Genomic DNA, 8754 nt, shown 5'->3' on the forward strand with positions numbered 1-8754 from the left:
CTCCAAAAGAAAGAAAGGACTTACTATCTTTGGGATCTGATGCTACACCGCTGCTCAATACCTTAGTAGATCGACTCTATTACATAAGTTGATTCCTAACTTTTATCTCATATCATGACATAAGTAAGCAGTTCTTATTGTATCGGCCCCAAAACCTCGCTAATTGATCTTTACGGTGCTTCCTCTATCAATTAGATCCTTTCTTTATCCATAGAATCTAATATATAGGCCGTACCTATTTCTTCATATTTGGCTCCTATGAAGTCTCTTTCTTTGCTACAGCTGATAAAACTCGTTGCTTTGAATGATGCATATGTAGAAAGCCTATTTTTTTCTAGTATTTACTAGGAGGTTTGATCTTTCTTTCCTTCTTTCTATAGTGGAGATAGTCGCACGTAATGACAGATGACGGCCATATTATTAAAAGCTTGTGGTAAGAATGGGTTTCGTTCGAGTGCCCGGAAATAATATTCCAAAGCCTTCGTATGTTCTCCGTTGCTTGTGTGGATAAGGCCTATGTTATAGAGTATATAACTTCGATCATAGGGATCAATTTCTAGTCGCATAGCTTCATAATAATTTTGTAAAGCTTCCGCATAATTTCCTTCGGATTGAGCTGACATCCGTTACGGTCGTTCATTCTATTCAAAGAATCTCCGTTCCAGAAACGTACGTGAGACTTTCATCTCATACGGCTCCTCCCTTCTGTGCATAGTAATAAGGGGAATAATCCATGGAATCAAAAAAGATTGAAATATTCTCATTATGAACTGACAGGGGCTGGTGTTTTTACAAGAAATCTCTAGCCAGCCTTCCTGCAAGAGGTCTATATTTTCTTAACACCAACCATGTTGGTGCTAGATAGAAATGGTAACTCCAACAATTTCTTTGTCCTCAACGCCCCCTATTTCCAGGAATTAGTCACTTCAACGATCTTCGATGGTTATACGGGTATCCAAAGTACGAACGAGATGGATGTTTGTTGTCCCAACCATTCTTGTTAGTCCCGATCCCGATAAGGAAAAGGGGTAATTTATAACAAAGTTTTCGCGTTGTTGATTCCTAGGTGTAGTGCTTCTTCCTCTATGCCGCCTATTGGTCTGGTCCTAGTGGAGTCGGATTGACCTACAATACAGAACCTGTAGGTGTAACCTTTCGCTCAATACTCAAATCAACAATTGAAGCATCTGAGGCTGCATCAATCGGGGATACACGACAGAAGGAATTGTTCTATCTCTAAATTTCACCTTCACCGAGCATAGGTTTATTTCAAAAATCTTTTTTCTTTGTATTACGAATCATGTCTCTTTCTCGTAAGACTGAGGTCGGTAAATCATAAATAATAAATAAATAATAATAAAAAAAAATCAAATCGCACCATCTCTGTAATAGGTAAATGCCTCTTTTTCTCCTGAGGTTGTCGGAATTATTCGTAATAAGATATTGGCTACAATTGAAGAGGTCTTATCAATAAAATTTCCATTTATCCGAGATCTAGGCATGGTTAACAATCCATTCCATAATTCTTCTCATTACCCCTAGAGGGAAAATGATCCCACAAACAAAGGAATTGTATAGTACGAAATCACATAAAAACAAACGGACTCATTCTAAAAAAAAAGGTGTCGACCTTCCACTCAAATTGTCCCTTTGGGGCAGGGATGGATAGGAAATATTTGAATCCGATTGTATTTCATTTAAATTAAGTATTAAGTATAAATATTAAGTAGTATACCAATGAACGGAACTATTCCTATTTTATCGAAGCTCAGGAATCAAGGAAGTTTTTCCTACAGATTCTGATGACTCTAGAAGTTTTGATTTGATTATGATCCAAAGAAAAAAAAAATCAAATCAAATAATAGAATCATTCCATGATGAAAATAGAATAAGAATAACCATCCATTTTTTGTGCATAGTGTGTATACACCACGCAATCGAAATATCAAAAAAATCCATGGGACGATTCATGAATTTGTAATAGATTGTGGGGTAGCTCATGAGAGGAATTGTTGTTGAGAAATCTGAAACTAGAAAGGAATTTTGGAATTCCTATGGAACCATAATAGTCTAAATGTAACCATAGTATAAAATAGGGTCAGTTGACTTGTTCCAATTCATTGGTTTAATCCAGTATAAATCTAAGAATAAGACGGGATCGTCTTCTTGACAAACATGAATAGATAGATTCTATCTATTTTTTTTTAATCTTTTTAATAAGATAAGAAAAAGATAAGAAAAAAAATGTTTTTTTATCCCTCGATCCTCGAGGGAAGATCTTTCTTTAATGAAAAGTTTTCTATTTTCTATTTAGAATTGATTGGTCATACCTGTATTGCAATAATACAATAATATGAATGACTCGCTATTCACTCGGTTTCTGGGTCATAATCATAAGATTATGTAGGAGAGATGGCCGAGTGGTTCAAGGCGTAGCATTGGAACTGCTATGTAGGCTTTTGTTTACCGAGGGTTCGAATCCCTCTCTCTCCGTACCTTCACCTAATTCACCAACGGTACCGACTACAATGTATCAAATCAAATAACAATTGATACGAGTATTCCAATCGTACTTTATTTGATATAGATTCTCTATTCCTAATTGCTGTGGTATGGAAAAAATACCGGAACGGAAAGAATGGACAAGGAATAAAAATCTCACCGCTGATCCATTTGTAATACGTGAATGGGAGAAAAATCCGGATCAAACCTCTTAGATCTATTTACTTCGGCGAAAGAAAAAAAAGGGGCTTGTCCAAAGCTTTGTTATTTTAGTTAGGTTCAAGTCTGACGGGAATAATATTCTACGACTAGCAACTCATTGATTTTCAAACCGATCCACTTAATATCTATTATTTGATTTACTAATCCTTTATATTGGGATGAATAAAGACTCAAATGTTTTGCCAACTCCTCGTGGGGGGATGAATCCATATAATTTTGAATCAGAGCTCTGGATCTTTGTTCATCCCTCATAGTAATAATATCTTGGGGTTTGCAGCGATAACTTGGGATATCTACTATACGGCCATTAACTAAAATATGTCTATGATTAACTAATTGCCTGGCTCCCGGAATGGTCGAAGCCATACCCAATCGAAAAAGGATGTTATCCAAACGCATCTCAAGTAGTTGTAGTAAAACCTGACCTGTTGACCCTTTGGCTTTCCCAGCAATACGAACATATCTAAGTAATTGTTGCTCTGTCAGACCATAATGAAAACGCAATTTTTGTTTTTCTTCTAGACGAATACGATATTGAGATCTTTTCCCGGAACGCGATTGGTTTCTAAGATCACTTCCGGATCTAGGTCTTTTCCTAGTGAGTCCCGGTAAAGCCCCTAGACGGCGTATTTTTTTGAAACGAGGCCCTCGGTAACGAGACATAAAGACTCCTTAATTTTATTGAAATTTCATTTTACAGAATAAACCTAAATTAATACTGAACTAAACGATAAACGAAGCTAAATCCACTGAAGTACTACAAAGAGGAATAAGATGAATTGTATCAATATCCGTATTATTTTGTATATTGTATATATGGGAAGTTAAGGATCCTTTTCTTGATTTGTTCTGTATAGATCAAACGGCTCCAATCCGTTTTTTATTCTTTATTCATAGTTGGAAGTTCCCGCGACATAACATAATAGATCGGTAACCCGACATTTGGAGAAAAAAAAGGGGGGGGTCTTCTCAATATTCCTTGGTCTCAAGGAAAGATGATCAATCCTGATAAAAAAAAAAAAATAGAACAAATAGAGAAAGCCGACTATCGGAATCGAACCGATGACCATCGCATTACAAATGCGGTGCTCTAACCTCTGAGCTAAGCGGGCTCATATAACAGAAATAGTGCGTGAATAGGAATTCGGGAAACTATTGGGATCTTAGTTAGCTATTAGCTATTAATAATTATTAATATTAATTATTATAAATTATTATAACATATTAATTAATATTAATAATTATTAATATAATATGAATTTTGATTTTATTTTTGATTATTTTCTATTTGATTATTTATTTTTGATTATTTCATTTATTAGTAGTCACTAGCACTAGAATTTTTTTTTTTCATTCAAATCAAATTTAAAAAACGCAAAATAATACTATATACATATGAAATAATTCTATATTCTATTATAGAATAGAATATAACTATTAGTTATAGCAGTTATAGCAGATTATATGAATTCTATTTCTATTAGAGTGTAGTTCCTAAGGAAAGGATAAGATAAGGATGCAATCCAGATCCTACTGAGATATTCCTTTTGTTTCATTCGGAAAGGGAGGAGATAGGACGAAAAAAAAAAAAAGAAGAATGAATATCGACCGTTCCAGTATTCCAAACTGCGCGGGAAAAATGAGAGGGGGGGGGAACATCTATATGTGGGATATATCCATCCATATTGAATTGCAGATACATCAATGATAGAATCATTTCTGATTGGACCAAATAATGGAATGGTCCTCCAATAGATATGAAAGAAGATGGGCAAGAAATAAAATAGGAGCAGACACTTTTTCGATATAGGAATCAGTATCTAATGAATTCAATGGTTCCAACATAAATGAAAGAAGGGGATGGGATCACAATGAGATCGAGATCTCATAAGGGGGATATGGCGAAATTGGTAGACGCTACGGGCTTGATTGGGTTGAGCCTTGGTATGGAAACCTACTAAGTGGTAACTTCCAAATTCAGAGAAACCCTGGAATTAAAAATGGGCAATCCTGAGCCAAATCCAGTTTTCTGAAAACAAGGGTTCAGAAAGCGAGAATCAAAAGAAGGATAGGTGCAGAGACTCAATGGAAGCTGTTCTAACGAACGGGGTTGACTACATTGGTAGAGGAATCCTTCTATCAAAACTCCAGAAAGGATGACCTTATTTAAGTACATAGACGTACTTAAATATCAAATGATTAATCACGACCCGAATCCGGATTTTTTGATTATTTATATGAAAAATTGCAGAATTCTTGCTAAATTAAATCGATTCCAAAAGGAAGAATCGAAGATTCAGTGATCAAATCATTTACTCCAGAGTCTGAAAGATCTTTTGAAGAACTGATTAATCGGACGAGAATAAAGATAGAGTCCCATTCTACATGTCAATACCGACAACAATGAAATTTATAGTAAGAGGAAAATCCGTCGACTTTTGAAATCATGAGGGTTCAAGTCCCTCTATCCCCAATAAAAAAAAAAAGGCCTATTTTATTCCATTCCCTAACCATTTATCCTCTTTTTTCGTCAGTGGTTCAAAATGAGCTTAGCTATGTTTCTCACTCACTCTACTCTTTCACAAATGGATCCGACCAGAAATCTTTCTCTCTTATCACAAGTCTTGTGATAGATATGATCTACGTACAAATGAACATATATGGCAAGGAATCTCCATTATTGAATCATTCACAGTCCATATCATTACTCTTACACTTACAAAGTCTTCTTTTTGAAGATCCAAGAAATTCCAAGGCTGAGGTAAGATTTTCTAATGTTTTTTGAGTCCCTTTAATTGACATAGACCCAAGCCCTCTAGTAGGATGATGCGTCGGGGATGGTCGGGATAGCTCAGCTGGTAGAGCAGAGGACTGAAAATCCTCGTGTCGCCAGTTCAAATCTGGTTCCTGGCACGTGGTTAATATATCGAATAGATACTCATACAAATGAATCGATATGGATCGGGATCCATATTCTATTCGTTAATAGTCTAGATCATGATACATACTTATCCATCTAGGGATATATCTAGATCCCCCATTTTTTTTTTTGATGGGTAAAGAAAAGAATTAGATTCTGTTCCCTCTTCTTTTTTGTTTGTTCATACTGTACCTGCTCTCGCTCAAAAAGAATGTTAATACTTCATACATATTTGAATTGAAGTTAGTTGGCTGAAAACCCAAAAGTCTAGTCTAGAGAGGAATCGAAGGGTAGGAATAGACAGGATTCATTTCAGATACAGTACAAAGAAAATCTGATCCCCTTTTCATTTCTGAATTTTGAGTTCATAATTTCATATTTTCTTTCATATTCTATTTCTTCACTTTCTCTTTCTTCACTCCCTCCTACGTGACTTTTCGGGGCCCATCTAAGTGATGTGCGCGGTACAAAGTTCATGGTGCAGAACTCTTTTGATTCATCCTATTGGCTTTGCTCATCCGAAATGGATATCTTCCAAATTGGGGAATATCAATGAAGCCCCTTTAGTAGCCCATTCATAATACTGAGATGAGAGTCCAGTTATTCTGTTTCATCTAGAACAGAACATAAAAAGATTCCTTGAATATCTGGAGTCGTAGAAGTGAATATTAGTTTCTTATCATTCAATGAGCATCTTGTATTTCATAGAAATTGGGGGCAATATAATCCTTACGTAGGGGCCAGCCTATCCAACTTTCAGGCATCAAGATACGTTTCAGGCGTGGATGATTTTCATAAGAGATTCCCAACATATCATAAGATTCCCGTTCTTGAAAATCAGCACTTTTCCAAATCCAGAAAACAGACGGGATTCTAGGATTCCTCCTTGGGGCAAATACTTTTATGCATACCTCTTCGGGTTGATCCACACCATACTGTATTCTCGTAAGATGATACACACTAGCTAACAACCCGCCCGGTGCTACATCATAAGCACACTGGAGAACGTAGATAATTGTAACCATATACATATGAAATGACAGCAATGGAGTACCAATCCTCGGGCTTTATTTGTAAAGTCTCTATTCCTTGGTAATCGAAGCCCAAAGATCTATGCACTAGCTCATGCTTGACTAGCCAAGCAGATAAACGACCTTGCATCTTCTTGATCTCTCCCACATTTGTATTTGTATGAGTATTTCACATTTACGATGAAATTTATGAAGATTTACCCGCTGTTTGTTATTCTGCACAAAAGCATCCTGCCTAATTCACTAATTCGTGGGAAGATACTGAACTTTTGTATTTGAAAGATGTTTCAGTTTCAGGAGGTATTTCTGAAGTAGATGGAGATTTATAGAGTAATCCTTGATCGTAATTTCCAGTATGAGTACTGCGTCCAACATGAAACTTGTGATTGGTAGTAAAATATCGATTTTCCTGTTGAGACCCAATTTGATCTTCATAGATTTCTCGAGATACTTTCTTACGAAGTTTCGTTATAGCATCTATAACTGCCTCTGGTTTGGGTGGGCAGCCCGGCAAATAGACATCCACAGGAATTAGCTTATCGACTCCCCGAACGGTACTATAAGAATCCGTACTGAACATCCCTCCTGTAATAGTACAAGCTCCCATCGCAATGACATATTTTGGTTCAGGCATTTGCTCATATAATCTCACTAAGGAAGGCGCCATTTTCATTGTTACTGTGCCGGCTGTTAAAATGAGGTCTGCTTGCCTAGGACTCGATCTTGGTACCAATCCATAACGATCAAAGTCGAATCGCGAGCCTATTAATGAAGCAAATTCAATGAAGCAACAACTGGTACCATAGAGAAGCGGCCATAAACTGGAGAGTCTTGACCAATTCGAAAGATCATTCGATGTAGTTGAAATAACTGAATTTTGGGTTGTTTGGTCAAGTAACGGAAACTCAATAGAATTAATAACTGTCTCAATGTAATCTTTTCTTTGTTTTTGATTTTGATTGTCTGAATATTCAGGAGCTAAGACCATTCCAATGCTCCTTTTCGCCATGCATAAACTGAACCAACAATTGGGATAAGCACGAAAATGAAAGCTTCTATAAATACAGATACACCCAATACATCGAAACTCATTGCCCATGGATAAAGAAAGACCGTTTCAACATCAAAAACAACAAAAACTAGAGCAAACATGTAATAGCGAATTCGGAATTGTAACCAAGCATCCCCCATTGGTTCTATACCCGATTCATAACTAGAGAGTTTCTCTGGTCCTTCACTAATCGGGGCTAAAACTCCCGAAATTAGAAATGCTAAAATAGGAATAAGACTTGATATTATTAGAAATGCCCAGAAAATATCATATTCGTAAAGCAGAAACATAGATGCACTCTCATGAATGTGGAATATACCGAATTAGTCGATTCAAATTGGAATTGTCAATTCATCCATAACTGCTTAGTCGAAACAACAATTTTGATCGAACCACATAGTTGAGTTTGTTTGCTGCGGGTCATGCCTCGTTTCAAGATTCATCCAATAGAATCCCACTTACCCTTTCTTCAATTCTATTTAGATATGGTGTAGACATATTATGTTCTTGTACAAATAAGACTCTCTCACTTTACCTTGGGTTTTCTATAAAAAAAAAAATAAATGAAAGAATATTTTCATTTTCATCAAAAATGAATAAAAAAAAGATTAATTCAATATTAATTATATTATCTATAATTATGTGAAAATAAAATGGAAATATTCCATTTTCAATGAAAATATTCAATGAATATAATATAATAATATAATAAAATCAAAGAAGAGGTCTGGCTCATTTTTTTTTTTCTCTTTTGTAGTAGAATGCCTAGCTCGGGATTTAGGGTATATTCTACTCGGTTGGCGTTGGTGTATTCTTTTCATTAAGATCGGGGTATAGAATCATTGTTTCTATTGATTCGATATGAATACATAAACAGAAACAGAATGCATCGACCAATTAGACTCTCTCCTTGTCCCAGATTTATACTTAATTGATTTGATTCAATCTTCAATCTGTTGAATTATGAGGAACCCTTACATAGAACAACTCATGGGTTCCTATACCCAAATTAGATACTTTTGACCTGT

At 35.7% G+C, this 8754-nt stretch overlaps 2 non-coding genes across 2 annotated transcripts; one reads left to right on the forward strand and one right to left on the reverse strand.

The window, feature by feature from the left end:
* The first annotated feature begins 2406 nt into the window (after positions 1-2406).
* Positions 2407-2493, forward strand: TRNAS-GGA (transfer RNA serine (anticodon GGA)). Its single transcript has one exon. It is a non-coding gene; the product is annotated as a tRNA-Ser (tRNA).
* Positions 2494-3763: 1270 nt separating this feature from the next.
* Positions 3764-3836, reverse strand: TRNAT-UGU (transfer RNA threonine (anticodon UGU)). The gene has a single exon. It is a non-coding gene; the product is annotated as a tRNA-Thr (tRNA).
* Between the last annotated feature and the right edge of the window lie 4918 nt (positions 3837-8754).

This window comes from Tasmannia lanceolata, unplaced genomic scaffold (assembly GCF_043159265.1).
Source record: "Tasmannia lanceolata isolate RefF3 unplaced genomic scaffold, GAP_Taslan_0.1 ptg001276l, whole genome shotgun sequence".
Lineage (NCBI taxonomy): Eukaryota > Viridiplantae > Streptophyta > Magnoliopsida > Canellales > Winteraceae > Tasmannia > Tasmannia lanceolata.